The following is a 16,495-nucleotide window of genomic DNA, read 5'->3' as shown; positions in this document are numbered from 1 at the left end:
AGGCAACCATTTTCTTGGATTCCATCCATTGTCTGATTGCTTCAACAGGCAGGAGGAAAGGGAGGAGAAAAGGGAAGGAGAGTTGTCTCAGCCAGAAATTTCTCTCCAACCTTCTGGCCTCTCAGCATAGAATTTTAGAAGCATGTTCTGCCTCCTCACCTTCTGGTCAAGGTTAAGATCCCCTCCCTGAGGTCTCTGTGAAAACTTGCAGCCTCTCATAATCAGGTCTTATTAGGGATGGCTTCTCTACCTGTGCAGGGCTCTTACTGTATAAGTCATCACCTCCACTGCTGGCTACAGGGACTTCAAGAGCAAAGCTGGTTGAGCAGCCTCAGGCTCATGCCTGCAGCCCCACACTGACCACAGCAATCTGGTAGCCTCTACCTGATTTTTGAACTTGTTTTCAGCCTGTATGTGAAAGATTTTCTCCCTGTCTTCACCAAATTTCTGTGGGAGTCTGAACCACTACCACCTTCCCCGCATACTGAGATGCTTTCTTTACGTATCAGTACATTAAATATGATGGGGAAATATATAGGTCAAACACAGAGACTCAACATTGACTTCCAGAAGTGAAAAACTAGGGTTCTTTTGATTTTAGACAATTTTTTTTTGCAGTAATTCCACATTTTGGAGAAAGATAGTGATGATTTTAAAATGATTCCTCTGTCATGTCTTCTTTTCCCTTCTACAGAGGTTTTAAGCTTCTTTTAATCTCTCCTGAAGAAAGTAAAGAAAGCTGAAAGAAAGACATGCCAAGGAGAAAGATCCTTATACGGATCACATACCAGGTTCTCACAGGCCACTGACAGCAAGGGGAAAAGTTTGAGAGCTGGCTTCCTCCATCTTGCCCCAGGAGAAATCCCTGGGAAAAATACAAGGACACTGTGTCCCAATTATGAGGGGAAAACTTCAAGAGGCCACATCTCCAGTGACAGACACTGGGGGCCAGGTCTTCATAGGAGCATGGGCTTAGCTTGCTCCATCTGGCCCCAGAGCTTAGGAGCTCTTTTTGAGAGAGCTCTGGGGCCCACAGGTCCAAGGAAGTGCTGGGCACTGCAGAGAATAGCCGAATCCCTAAGTTCAAGCCACCAGAATTGCAAAAGATCAAGTATGTAAACATGAAGAGGCTGTGAATGGTTAGGAGCACAGGCTTTGTGGCCAGGCACACCTGGATTGAATATTGGCTCTATCAATTTTCTTCCCTCAGTCCAGGGCGACTCTCAACTGTGTCCAAGGACAAACTCACATACCTTAGTCTCCTCTAAGATCAAACTTACATGTCTGCTGTTTTTTGCTTAATGGTTTATCTTGTATGTCTTTCTATAACCAACACACAGAGATTGACCTTGATTGTTTTAATGACTATATGGTATTCCACTGTACGACCAGATTTATGTTTGCCATTTTCCAAGAATGAATGCTAAGTTGTTTATGATGTTTGCTATGGCAAACAATGCTGCAATGAATATCTTTGTATAAGTATCTGTATATAAATATAACTGGGGCACAATTTCCAGAAAGAGAATTTCTGCAAGTGCCTTTCAAATCTTCATATTGTCAAGTTGTCCTCTAAAGCACCTCCACCAATTTACCACCCACTACTGGTGCCCAAGAAGGCTTCTCTCTGATAAGGCACTAAGAAAGAAGAACGAAAGTCATGTTGAGGAAACTAAAAATGGCTTTTGCTTTTCTTTAACACACCAGCAAGGCATTGTGGGTGCTATTTTAGGGGTCCTTGGGTGCTGACTCCACTGAAGATGAGAGCACGTTTGTGCTTTCCTCAGAGGGGACATCTGTCAGAATCTGGGCATATTTTTGGCAACCTAGTGACATGCTCCCTGCATTTCTAGTGGACTCTTGGCTTCCCTCAGCAATGACCCATTTGTGGCTGAATATTTAGCTGGTCTCTTAATCCCCATGTCTGCTCTGAAATCTATTTTGGGATTTGACATGTTGGTCCCCTGCAATAACTGTGAGATGCAAATCCCAAAATCAGGATCTTATAGTCTGTTATTTGGAAAGATGTATGAGGAAAACATGGTTTTTATTTTTACTATTTAATAAACTTTAATTATGGGAAATTCAAACATATATACAAGTATAGAAAATTGTGTGATGGTGCTCCCACCACCCGGCTTCAATAATTATCAACTTATCACCTATCTTGTTTTTCTGTACCTCGACCAATTCCTCACCTCCTATATTATCGTGAAGCAAATCCCAAACATCTTATCACTTAACCCATAACTATCTCAGTGTCTACATTTAAAATATAAGGTCTCTTTAAAAAGATACACTCATGCTATCATTAACACTCCTAAAATAATTAACATAATTTTTTTGTCTGTTTGTCTTAGAGACGAGGTTTTACTACATTGCCCAGGCTGGTCTCAAACTCCTGAGCTCAAGCGACCCTCCCACCTTGGCCTCTCAAAGTGCTAGGATTATAGGCACGAACCACTGTGCTGGGCCGAACAATAATTTTTAATATACTCAGTGCAGTTGGTGTTCAAATTTCCAATGGCCTCATAACAATTTTAATATGATTTTTTAAGTGTTATAAAAGCAAATGTTCAGAGTTGGGAGAACTGAGTTCAAGTCTCAGATTTGTCTCTTTCTCCTTGGGTGACTTTAGATAACTCCTCTGACTTTCATTTCCTCTTTTTCTTAGAATTTTAGGGCTAAAAAGGACATATAAATCTAAAAATTTTCGGATGGTGTTGAGGATGAGAAGAAAGGAAGAGGAAAAAGCCTGTTGCAATAACTGAAATCAGAGTCAACTTTTCTATAACTTGTATGTAATAGTTATAAAGTCATTGTGTCCACCGAATTCAATAAAAGTTACAAAATCTGTCTACTCTTATCTCTATAAAAGAGAAATGGCAGAGTCAGGGGATCCCTATCTTCTCCTCTTGGTATATAAATACTTTTCAAAATGAAGTAGAGCTAGAAGCTACTTTCATTTTAAGGCACATAATCTTAATATAGTATTTATTTAAATCTCACAGATACTCCTTTAAAATAATCGTGTTAGTTAGAAAACTGGGAAATGGGGAGAGGAGAAAGGAAGAAAGAAGTAAGATTTGCCAGTGATTCTGGAAGTGAAGCAAGGCCACTGGTGGCTCTAATGTCACATGAGATAATGGATGCATACATATGTTTTCAAGAGCCATGACATTTTTATTAGAGAAATGAGGCTCACCACGTGGTTCTAAATCACACACAGTATTTTCCCTACTGAATTTGTATTGGCAGCAATTGTATTTCTAGAGAAAAATGTATATTCTATCAAAACCTAGAAGACCAGGTGAAGGAAGGGAAAATAGCCAAATGAAGATATGCATTGACAGGAAAGCAAAAATATTACTAAAAACTCTTGGAAGATGAAGAAAAGAGACTATTGCTCATCTCTTTTCCTTGCTTTATGTTCATGTCAGGGCAGTGGAAGGTGATGGACTGGTGGTGTAACAGGATGGAGGAGAAAATGAATAAAAAATTACCTGCAGTTCTCCTTGTGGTTTGGTGAAGACAGAATTGAGAAGATCTTCCCGGACTGTAGCCGCAGGTGGGCTCCAGCTGCTAGGGATGCCACGCGTCTCTATTTTCTCCATGAGCTGGATGCTTTAGTAGAAAAACAGTTTGGGAAGGATGAGGGGTGGGTACTTTCTCTCTCTTGTGAAGTCAACAGTCCTCAAGGTTTGAAGAGGTTGCATTTCTGCTATTACAACGTCTGTAGGGCGTCGTCTCTGTCCTTCATCCGAACACAAGTGTGCACACATCTAGACTCAATATCTTCTCACTTAAACATAGCAAGGGCTCTAACAACCACCCGTCTCGTTCAAAGATCACAGGCCAAGAGTCTGCTTCTTCCTGAGGGTCGTGAGGAGTGGGGAGACTGTGGAGGGGAGCTGGGGTTGGGGAGATGTCACACAGACAACCTGGAGATGACTCAGGTGGATTCTGGGGAGACATGCACCACCAGTGTCCTCAGCTGCCCATGGCTGGTCAAGAGCAAGATGGAGATTCACAATTACCTTGGCAACCAGGTAACAGGCAGAACCGTTACTTGGCAATTTCCATTACATTTCCCTCTTTTCCCTACAACTGCAACACACACACACGCACACACACATCAACATTTATTCCCCCTTTAATAATCCTCTAAGATCACCAGACTCTTTGTTGTAAAGAAATGAGGCAAAAATGAGGAAAACAGTGAGATCTAAGATGTGGGGAAGGAAAATACATTTTTGAAGCACAGGTGGGAGGTGGAGTTTGAATGGCCACCTCTCACTCGGGACAAGAGAGAGAGAAGTCAGGAATGGGGTTTGTGAGAACAGGAAGAGGGGGTGGTTAGCAGCACAGCTATAATATCAGGCAGTTGATGTGCTCATTGTTTCTAGAAACCACAGAAATGAAACAAAGGTGGAAGGAACAAGCAGAATTTATTCTCATTTTCATTTCTGTCGCTCCCACCTCTTTTCAGAGGTCCTGTTATGGAAACTTGCCTTTAGCGGTCCATATCTATGTGGTTCCTAGTAGGTGCTGACCTCCTTCCTTTTATTTATTGATTCCACACACATTTCACAGGCCAGTATGTGCCAGGCATTGTGCTAGGCTCGGGGGCTGCAGAGTTAAAGACAGAGTCCCTGTCCTCATGGAACGTAAGTTTTTAGTGGGAAAGGCTGACAAAAACAAATGAGCAGACAAACAACATAATTGGAAATTAGAATAAAAGCGCACTGCAAAGCCAGGGTCCGAGATTAAGACTAAGAGAGAAGGATTTACTTTTGTTTGGGAGATCAGGGAAGGCCTTTGAAGAAGTGTCATTTAAGCCAAGATCTGAAGGATGATTAGGAGGGAGGGAGAAATGGGGAGACTGCGCAGCAGAGGGAACACATGGGGAGACTGAGAGGCCAGGACATGCTGGCATTGCTAGAGGAACTGGAATTAGACTGAGGTGGTGTCAGATTAGTGCGTAAGGAGAGGTAGGCAGATGAGGATCAATAATAGGGAAGGTCAGAAGAAAAAGGGCCTTGAAGGCCTCAGAAGGCATGTAGATTTTCTTCTTAGTACAACAGCAGGCCATTGAATGGTTTTCAGCCTAGAAGTTCTGTGATCAGATGTGTATTTCATTTCAATATGGCTGCTGGGCACAGACTGAATGGGAGGGTGTGGAGTGGGAGGATGCAGATTGCTGATGACTGTGGTGGTCCAGGAAAGAGATGAGGAGGCAGGTGAAAGGGCACGTGATGGCATTCCTGCAACAGGGCCCAGGCTCCAAGTGCTTTTATGTTTTGCTTGTTTATTCTCTTTAGTAGGGAAAAAACTGATATACAATAAAACAAAACGGTTAAGATGCAGGCTCTACAGTCAAAATCTGACACAACCCCTGCTTCCTGTGTGACCTTGGCAAGTTACCTAAACTCATGTCTCAAAAATGAGACTTGGTATAGAGATTGAGAGAGACAATTAATGTAAAATGATTGGTATGATACGGGGTATACAGGAAATGCTCAAAAAATGGAAGCTTATGTTATCAGTCACTGAAAACTTCAAACTGCCCAATTTCAGGTCAAGTAAAATTATAATAGGGTGAACATAGGGAGTGTTTTCCCTCAATAAAAATATGTCTTTAACGAAATAAGAAGTTTGGATTTATGAAAAGAATCTAGAGAGAGCAAATAAAAGGTAAATTTAAAGATGTTTAAGGATTTTGAAAATATAAACTACATGGTGGCAAGGAAAATACATTATAATCATTAAGAATATGTGTTTTGGCTGGGCGTGGTGACTCACACCTGTAATCCCAGCACTTTGGGACGCCAAGGCAAGAGGATCACTTGAGCCCAGGAGTTTGAGTCCAGCCTGGAAAACCTAGGGAGACACCATCTCTACTAAAAATTAAAAACAAAAATGATCCAGGCATGGTAGCATGCTCCTGTAGTCCCAGCTACTCAGGAGGCTGAGGTGGGAGGATTGCTTGAGTTGGGGAGGTCAAGGCCGCAGTGAGCCATAATTGCACCACTGCACTCCAGCCTGGGCAATAGATCAAGACCCAGCCTCAAAAAAATAAAAATAAAAAATAAAAAAGAATATGAGTTTTGGAGCCAGACAGATCTGGATTTTGAATCCTAGGTTTGCTACATACCAGCTGTGTGAACCTCAGAAATGTCACCTAACCTCTTTGAGCGCATTTTCTCATCTGCAAAGATAGCTAATAGCCATGCTTTCTGCATAGAGACATGGTGAGGAATGAATTAAAAAACACATTAAAGGGCTTTCTTGGCATGAGGCCTAGGACCTAGCAAGGGTTCAGTAAACGGGAAGCTGCTGAAGAAAGGAAGCAACCTTATGCTGATGTGTTGGGGGTTAGGAGACCCATCTCCATAAAAGGTAAAGTTTCCTTGAAATGACAAAGGCATCGCTGGAGAAGGAGGTTCCACATTGTGCTTCTCTACACACTCAATAGGTGTAGGAGCTTGCTCAGGCTGTTGTGACAAAGTACCACAAAGCAGTTGGCTTAAACAACAGAAATGTATTGTCTCATTGTTCTGGAGGTGTTGGCAGGGTTGGTTCCCCCTGAGGCTGTGAAGGAGAATGTTCCATGCCTCTCCCCAAGCTGCCAGTGGTTACTGGCAATCACTGGGCTTCCTTGGCTTGTAGATGTGTCACCTGGCCTTTGCCTTTATGTTCATCTAGCATTCTCCATATGTGCATGTCTCTGTGTCCAAATTTCCTCATTTTACAAAGACACCATTCATACTGAGGGGCCAATTCTAATTACTTCATCTTAACTTAATCATCTGCAAAGACCATATTTCCAGATAAGGTCACATTCTCAGGTACTGAGGCTTAAGGTTTCAACATCTTTTTGGAGGGACACAATTCATAGTAATAATACCAGCACTGTTTCCATGTCAGAGTATGAAGTTAGTCCAGGCTTCCACAGCTAGTGTGAAGGCTGGGGAGGGAGTGGAAGACCATGGCTGATTCTTCACAGATGGACTCTGCAAATCATCTCTCCTAGGAGCCCCTCCTCACTAAGTCAAATGCTCCCAAATAGGCAACAGCAGCTTGCTTGCGGGCAACCAGACAATCGCACCCACGTGTCCACTCCAACACTTGTAGCAGCCCCTACGCAAATGAGCAAGCATCAAGCTCTGCTTCCTGTGTGCTCTTTTTTCACCATCGTTGGGATTCAGCCTTGAGACTGCACCACTGGGCCACTGTGAATATTGTCCAGGTTGTGTACTGCACAAATCTAGAGGATGTTATTTACATTATAGTCTATTTTGTACAAAAGCACGCAAAAATCTTGAGCCCTCATTTAATCCCTACACCTCAGTTTTTCTCATCAACTGCTTTCCCACAAGTTTCCCAACTGAGTATTCAGGTTTACTTCTGTTCTGCTGGTAGAACACAGGAAAATGTGTGTGCCTGTGGCAGCGGGGAGGAGAGAGACAGAGAGAAAGACAGAGAGACACACATGAAGGGAGTGGGGAGAGAATGAGAGACACACATGAAGGGAGTGGGAAGAGAAGGAGGGAGGGAGATTGAGAGGAGGAAGGAAAGAGAAATGAGGGAAGTAAGAGGTCACAATAGAATAACCTGTATATAATCCTTCAAAATGACTAACAACAGGAAAAGCAGCACTTTAATAAGGGTTCTGATGAGGAAATTCATTAAATGAGGGAGAAGAAGCCAACCGGCAGCTTAGCTATTGGCAGAACCATTGTGCTAATTATTAACGGATAAAAAGGGGCAAAATGAAAAGTGGAGCTTCACTGTTATGCACTTGAAGGCAATATGCAGGATTTAAAACTGAGATGGATTTCCAGATCAAGGCTGGAGCTGGTTCCCAAAATCTGGTCTCTTTTCAAGCTGAAGTATTTTGATGTTGCAGCAGGAAGATGATAAGAGATGGAAGGATGAAGTATTCAGCGCAAAGAGAATGGCCCTGATTTTTACAAGCCAGTATGTAAAAACACTTATGCTGTGTATTCAACATGATTACAAATATTTTAACAATCAGAAAAAAGTATGTCAAAATGTTAATGGTGGTTGTCTTTAGGTGGTAGGATATTGCAGATGCCCCCTACTTCTTACTTCTTTCTTCTCCTCCTCCTCCTCCTCCTCTTCCTCCTCCTTCTCCTCCTCCTCCTCCTCCTTCTCCTCATTCTTTTGCCTTTTCCTTATTTTCTCCAATGGGGAAAAATAATTAAAGTTAAGAATCCTTTGGTTTTTTAAATTGCAGTTCTTAGTGTAGATAAACTGACATCTTTTTTTTTTTTTCTAAAATGACTTAAAAGTCATTGCATATTTTAGTTTCAGAAAAGTCTTCAGTATCAGAGGAACTGGTTTATTCCAGAAGAAAATACAGGCCGGGCGCGGTGGCTCATGCCTGTAATCCCAGCACTTTGGGAGGCTGAGGCAGGCAGATCACGAGCTCAAGAGATCAAGACCATCCTGGCCAACATGGTGAAACCCCGTCTCTACTAAAAATGCAAAAATTAGCTGGCCATGGTGGCATGTGCCTGTAGTCCCAGCTACTCGGGAGGCTGAGGCAGGAGAATCACTTGAACCTGGGAGGCAGAGGTTGCAGTGAGCCAAGATTGCACCACTGCACTCCAGCCTGGTGACAGAGCAAGACTCTGTCTCAAAAAAGAAAAAAAGAAAAAAAAAGAAAATGCATATTCCAAGCCATGCAACATCCAATAGGATGAATCCACACTTGGCCTCCAAAATAGCTAAGGATAGATTTTATTTTTGCTTAGTCCTAATTTTAGTGTAGATGAAGCTCAATCCTTCAGCATTTGAAAGTTATATTAAAAGGCAGACCTCTGGGGGCTAGAAACCAAATTCTCAAGCTTGGATAGCTAGAGTACTTTCTGAAGGCCATTTTGTTTTTATGACCATTTGGTTCAGAATTAATGAGAACTACTTTGCATAAGCATCATTTTACCTTCTAAAGCAGTGCCTTATGGAGATTCTTCCCACTCACCTTGTAGATATAGATTATCAAAGTTTTTTTTTTTTAGGTCCCAACCCTTCACTGTTCTAGTATATAAACCTCAGAGATAATTATCTTTAAAGGCCTACAATTTTAGAGCATTTATCAGGTTATTAAAACCACCAGTTATGGTGGTAAACACCCAAGGCATTTGGATACTGCTGAAAAGATTAAGAAAACCAACTCCAAAGATGCCACTGCGGGGAAGGAGCACGCAGAACAAGAAAAGTTTGTCTTAATTGAACGTTTATATTTTTACATTTTTTGAAATGTTTCCTTTTTCTTCTCAAGCAGAGATAATCCTTGTGAGCAAGGGAGGTCGTGAAGTCCACAGTTTTTTTTTTTTTTTTTTTTTTTTTTGAGACGGAGTCTTACTCTAATCACCCAGGCTGGAGTGCAGTGGTGCCATCTCGGCTCACTGCAACCTCTGCCTCCCAGGTTCAAGCGATTCTCCTGCCTCAGCCTCCTGAGTAGCTGGGACTACAGACATGCGCCACCACACCAGGCTAACTTTTGTATTTTTTAGTAGAAACGGGGTTTCACTATGTTGGCCAGGCTGGTCTTGAACTCCTGACCTCAAGTGATCTGCCTGCCTCGGCCTCCCAAAGTGCTGAGATTACAGGTGTGAGCCACCGTGCCTGGCTCAAAGTCTTTTAAGCCACTAAAATGATTCGTGATTCCTGAAGTACACAACGATGGAATTCCATTGTCGCGGATGGAGAACACGTGTTAATACAGAGGGCAGAAGACCTTTGGTGGACTGGGATTTACTGTGCCAGATAGGCTAATTCCATTCAAAAATATACTTGAATACCAGTCTCAGTGGTTCACTTTCAGGGCTGAAAGGAGCCAAAGGAAACTGCACGTCCCTTGGTAGGTCCGTCTCTTACTAAGAAGCTGAGCTACAAGGAAGAAAAGAGTAAAAAATGGCTCAGCAGCATCACAGTGTGGTGAAAACCCCAATTTGAGTCCCACAGTTTGTGTAAACAGCATGTTGGCATGAAGTTGCAGCAAACATTTGACTTGGAATGGGCTCTGTTGCTCTTGCCCATTCCTCCTCCCTCTGCTTGTGTTCCTAAAGTCTGACCCAGGGACCACAGCATCTGTGTCCCTAGAGTGCAGATCTTTCCCCATACCCTCAACTCCTTCTGGTTGTTATCAGAATGTCATCTGTCCCTATTTAAAACCACACCCTTAGCACCTGCATTCCTTTTCCCTGATTTGTCTTTTTTTCCAGATAAGGTATTACGATATTGACTACTACTTATTTCATTACCGGTCTCTCCCTATCCCACATAACACTGTCAGCAACTTCAGGGTAAAGATTGGTTTGTTCTGGTCAATGCTCCATCCCCATGACCCAGGACTGCGCCTGACACAAAATATGTGCTCAAAAAAACAATTCTACTTATAAGTAGTAGAATTGTTTCTTTTTGCATTTTTTTCTTGTAGATTAAAGGCCATGGAGGGGGAGAATTACTTATTTAGTCTTAACCCTGTATAGCACATTGCCAAAATTTAAAGAGTGGTATAGGGAACCAAGGGAGGAAAAGCTGAGGAGTCCCCCACCCTAGGTAACCCCTTGTTCCAAACCTCAGTGACAACACGAGATGGACTCTGAAGGTATATGAAAGACTCGTTTCACAGTCATTGCCACCTCACTGGGGGCAGACGGTCCTGAAGCAGGGCTTTTTAAAAAAATTTGTGTAAATTTGTGGGGTACAAGTGTAATATTGTTACATGCATTGATTAACCATGAAGTCAGGGCTTTTAGGGTATCCATCACCCGAATAATGTACATTGCACCCATTAAGTAATTTCTCATCATTCACTCTCCTCCCACCCCCTCACCTTTCTGGATCTCCGTTGTCTATCATTCTGCATTCTATGTCCATGTGTACACATTATTTAACTCCCACTTATAGGTGACAACACATGGTGTTTGTCTTTCTGCATCTGACTTGTTTCACTTAAGATGACGGCCTCCAGTTCCATCCATGTTGTTATGAAAGTATGAGTTCATTCTTTTTATGGCTGAATAGTATTCCATTGGGTATATACACCACCACATTCTGTTTATCTAATCATCTGTTGATGGACACGTAGGTTGCTTCCATATCTTTGCTACTGTGAATAGTGCTGCAATGAACATACAAGCTAAAGCAGGGTTCTTTATTGGTCCCCTAACACAACTGAGAGATTGAAGTACATTGTGAATGTAGAGGGAGTCTAACTGCAGTCCCAGCCACCGGACAGGGGTTAGAACTGTGGATATTATCACCATAGGGGCTGCAGCCCAATCAGTGGCATCACACCCTGACGTGGGTAGCTCCAGGCCCAGCCAGTGATGCCACCAGACATGGAGAAAGGCCCTCCCCACTACCTCCAGATGACCTGCACCATCATCGACTTCAAAGTGCTATTCCACAGAAAATCCTTTCCCACTGATATTGTTTATGAAGGATCTGCTTTAAGGTGCAGCTGCAGAGTCACATCACCTCATTAGCCAGTGGGACTTTGCACAGGCCATTGACATTTTAAACTATTTAATAATAAATACTTATATGGTATCTACTAATATGCCAAGCACTGTCTTAAGCATGTGGCTGAGATTAACTCATTGTATCCTCACAACAATGTTGTCAGGCAGGTATTATTTTATTATCCCCACTCGTTGAGGAGGAAAGCCAGGCACACAGAGGCTAAATATCTTGCCCAAAGTTACAACACTAGCAGGTGGTGCCAAGTTTCAGCTCAAGTGGTCTGACTCCAGAGTCCTTGCATGTAACCATGAGTTAAACTGTCATGAATGAAATCTTTGCAATCTAGCTTACAAAGAACACAAGAGAGGTGACAATGAAGATGATGGCTTCCAGTTCCCTCATCCTTCAGATCTACTTGGTCACATGGTCCAGGCTTTCTCAGGAAGAGGCAAAAGCAAGCTCCTTTCCTGGGACTACCCAAGCTTGCTCTCCCGTGGTGATTGAAACCCATGTGGTCTTATGCACACCTGCTCTGAGGCTACTATAGAGTCAATGCTTCCCTGACACCTGCTCATTAGGCCTTGTTCCCCTGGTACTTACCCTAAAAACCAGAGTTAGACCTAGCAGGAAGGGTTTTTCTATGGACATTAGTTTAAATTGATGCTTTTTCTGGTGTGGCTTTGAAACCTCAGACTGATTATTTTTTTTTCATTGTCTTTTGAAGTCCTATGTGATCATTATTCTAGATAAAATATACTAGCAGCTGAGCCCGGCTCGTGTCTGTAATCCCAGCACTTTGGGAGGCCGAGGCGGGTGGATCACCTGAGGTCAGGAGTTTGAGACAAGCCTGGCAAACATAGTGAAATCCCGCCTCTACTAAAAATACAAAAATTAGCCAGGCATAGTGGTGTGCCCCTGTAGTCCCAGCTACTCAGGAGGCTGAGGCAGGAGAATCGCTTGAACCCTGGAGGTCAAGGTTGTGGTGAGCCAAGGTCAAGCCACCGCACTCCAGCCTGGGTGACAGAGCAAGGCTCTATCTCAAAAACAAACAAACAAAGAAAAACAAAAACCTAGCAGAAGTGTTGAAGCAATCTTTCAAACCACACCTAGGTGAATGAATGTTCCAGATCAGTGTACACAAATCCTTTGGGGACCATGTTAAAATGAAGATTTCGATTCAGTAGATCTGAGGTTGGACCTAAGATTTTGCATTTTTGGCAAGATCCCAAGTGATACCGATGCTCCTGGTCCGAGAACCACCCGTGGAGGAGTAGCAAGATTCTAGAACATTTCTATCACTCCTAGCAAAGGAAAGTTCTGCAGGGGGAATGAGTATTTTCAATCCCAGATTTTCTCCTCTCCTGAATTAAAAATATTTCAAAGCATGATTTTATTACACATAGCTGTATACCTATATAGGATGGTTGCAAAGACTAAACAGTGATTGAATACAATAAATGTGTATTCACTTAAAATATTAATATATCCACTGTACATTTGCTGTCAGCTTTGGGTATGGTGAGTGGGGTACGTGTGGGACACTAAACACTGGACAGGTTTCAATTCAAAAATACTTCTTAGGCTGGGCATGGTGGCTCATGCCTGTAATCCCAGGATTTTGGGAGGCTGAGGCGCATGGATCACCTGAGATCGGGAGTTTGAGACCAGCCTGGCCAACATGGTAAAACCCTGCCTCTACTAAGAATACAAAAATTAGCCAGGCGTGATGGTGGGCACCTGGAATCCCAGCTACTCGGGAAGCTAAGACAGGAGAATCACTTAAACTCGGGAGGCGGAGCTTGTAGTGAGCTGAGATCGTGCTACTGCACTCCAGCCTGGGCAACAGAGTGAGACTCCATCTCAAAAAAAAAAAAAAAGGAAGAAGGGCAAGATATAGAATCTGCTTAACAAAGAAAAAGGACAAACTGTGCATAGGAGGTGAAGGGAGGCTAACAGTTACTGAATAATGATCCTGGGCCAGGCACTCTCATATTTGCTAACTCTTCCATTTTCTAAAGTGGTATGGGACAGAAGTGTTGGAATACCTGCTTTTACAAGACACAGGTTGAGGAGGCCAAGTGGCACAATTTATATGGGGAAGGACTTGAATCCAGACCTGCTTAAAGATTCAAGTACTGTGCTCTTTCCACCCTCATCCCCCTGTCCCCAGCCTCTTATGAAGGGCGCATGGAGCTGCCTGAGAAGAAGCAGAGAGAAAGGAGACGGCTAGACATAATGGTCTTCCGGGAGAAAGAGGGCCATGGCTGGATTTGTCTGTAGAGGGAAAGAGAAGGAATATAGGATACCTGAAAGGAACTCTCATGTGGACAGGAAGTGTGTTTTGTTTGCTCTGACTCACCACATAGCACAGTGTGTAGTAGAGGGTTGACTCAGCTCTGGGCTTGGGTTACCCCAACTCTGCCCATCCCAAGGGAGCTCTGGCCTTTGGCTGCTGGAGATAGGTCACTTCTAAATTACCTCCATAGATCATTTAGAATACCTTGCCTGATGAGAATGCCTTTGTTCACCTGCTGTACCTTGGGTCATGCTACATAGTTGATGCTAACAATGTGACTTATGGTGGAGACCTTGGCCATGGGTCATCAGTTTGACCTCTGACAGGGCTGGAGACCGAGTAACTAAGGTTAGCCACATAGGTACTTCATGCCTAGGTGACTAACACCCCCCTCAACCGCCCCCCGCAAACACACACACACACACACACACACACACACACACACACACAAATCCCTGAACAAGGCTAGGTGAGCTTCCCGATTGCCAATGCTTCTTCCATGTTGTCGCACAGTACCGCTGGGAGAATTAAGTGCTGTCTGTTGAAATCCACTGGAGGGGACAACTGGACGCTTGCGTCCGGTCTCCCCAAACCCTGCCCTATGTGCCTTTCACCTTTGCTAATTGTAATCTGTATCTTTCCTGTGTAATAAACCATAACCCTGAGTATAGTAGCTCTTCTGAGTTCTGTCAGTCCTTCAGACAAATCATGGAATCCGAGGGTGGTCTTGGGGACCTCTAAAGAAGAATTTAATACCAGGCATTAAGAATCCACTTGTGGAGGTGGATGGGGGAAGCGTTTAGTTTGGTTCAGCCCAGAAGCACCTGTTGAGCACTTACTGCTCACCAGATGCTGCTAGTTGTTGGGATACCAAGATGAGTAAGTCAGAATCCCTGTGCTTCAAGACAGCTTAGTGCCTGCGAGGATCCCAAGGAAAGCAATACTTTCATCCAGAAGTGCTAAGCACCACAAGAGACACAGCATGCTGCCACAGGGTTAGGGAAAGAGCTCTTCGCCCAGGTGGGTGTTCAGGGAGGAAGGCTTCCTGGAGGAGACTGCCCTCTATGAACCACCCTGGGTATTTTGGGGGCTTGGTTGTGGCTCTTGGAACTGCCTGTCTGCAATTATTTAACAGCTCTCACTAGGAACATCTGTGCCCAGAGGCTCTGAAGCTAAGGTGAGGAGGAGTAGGTGTGTTTCCCACAAACCCAGGTCTCTGCTAAACTCTGTGGGCTGCATAATTCATTTGAGACATGGAAATCAAAGTGGTGCTGCATTGGAAAAAGGAGAACAGAATGTCTCCTGTGGCTTACCTGAGGCTGTCCACAGAGCATCGGGGCCTTCTGCCTCAAAGAGCTGCTGGCAGCTGCATCCACCCCTCAGGTTACGATGCTGCAGCATAGAAGTCCCAGGATCTGGTGAGAATGTCTTCCCCATCCTACTCGCCCCTGCCGGGGCTGGGGCAGACACTCTTTAATTCCACTTGTTTTCCCTGGAAGGTGCAAGGGTGGAATGTCTTGCTCACTTCTTAAGATCAGTGGTATTTCCATTCTTTCTCTCTTCTAAGGGACATTGCTGCCAAGGTGGGGTGGGGCTCTCCCATTTCTTCAAGTTCTTTTCCACTTGTAAAACCCTCCCCTCATCTATTCTATAAGCCACCTGCCCTCACCTGCACTTACTTTTGAAATGGTTTACTGTCTCTGTTACCTCCAGGATGCCCCTTTTAAAAAAGTTCCACAGCTGACATTACTCTGTATCAGAGTAAATCCACGCAGGTCTTCTTGTGCAAGGCCCAGCACTGTGCCCATCTTTCCACAGAGGCTACTAGCTACGACACTAATCACTGTCATGGTTTATGTCACACCCACTTGGCCACCTTTGAGATCTACCACACGGAGATGCAGCAATATACCTCTCATTCAGGTAACCTTCCTCTCCTTCAGCCATCCCACCTCTAATGGACATTTCTTCTTTTGGGCTGCCCAGATCCAGGTTTGGGGAATTGTCTATTCCATGCATCTTGGTGGGAGGCAGGGCTCATCCCTCAAGAGAGAAGATTCAAAGGCTCTAAACCTGTTTTCTCAGTCTCCTTAGATGGCGCACCCATGTGGGATTCTGACACCGGAGCTACTGCCTGAGAGAAGAAGGGCCCTGGGGATTCATCCTGGTGGAGTTGGCGGCAGAAGCAGCGCCATACAGCCTCAGGGCAGTAGCAGCAGCCGGGCGAGCTGTGGTGCCCAGAGTCCAGCAGCGGTGATTGCAGGGTCCAGATCAGCATGAGATGCGATTCTGGCTGCTCAGCCACGCTTTTCTTCTTGCCTTCCTTCCTACAGGCTTCCAGCTACCCATGTCTCGTCAGTAAATTACTTTCCCAATTATATCAGACACGGCCAGTTTCTTTCACTGTAAATGCTGGCTGAGATACACCACCCTTTACAGAGCACTTGCCTCTCCAGTCCATTTCCCTCCTCCCCTAGCCTCCCACCCAGGTGTGAGCCCAAACCTTTGAAGAGGTAGATGGGTGGAAAGGAACTGTGACTCAAAGTTAGGGACAAAGCTGATGAAGAGTAGGAGAGAAATTTCTCTCTTCACTGGAAACCGGGAAACAGGTTGAGGGGTTAGAATGTAATTAGTCATTCCAGCATCTCATAAAGTCTTTTAAAAAGAGTTATTAATGCCAGTAATAGGAAAAAAACAACA

This window comes from Symphalangus syndactylus, chromosome 6 (assembly GCF_028878055.3).
Source record: "Symphalangus syndactylus isolate Jambi chromosome 6, NHGRI_mSymSyn1-v2.1_pri, whole genome shotgun sequence".
Classification (NCBI taxonomy): Eukaryota; Metazoa; Chordata; class Mammalia; order Primates; family Hylobatidae; genus Symphalangus; species Symphalangus syndactylus.
Note: the sequence above shows the minus strand (reverse complement) of the source record.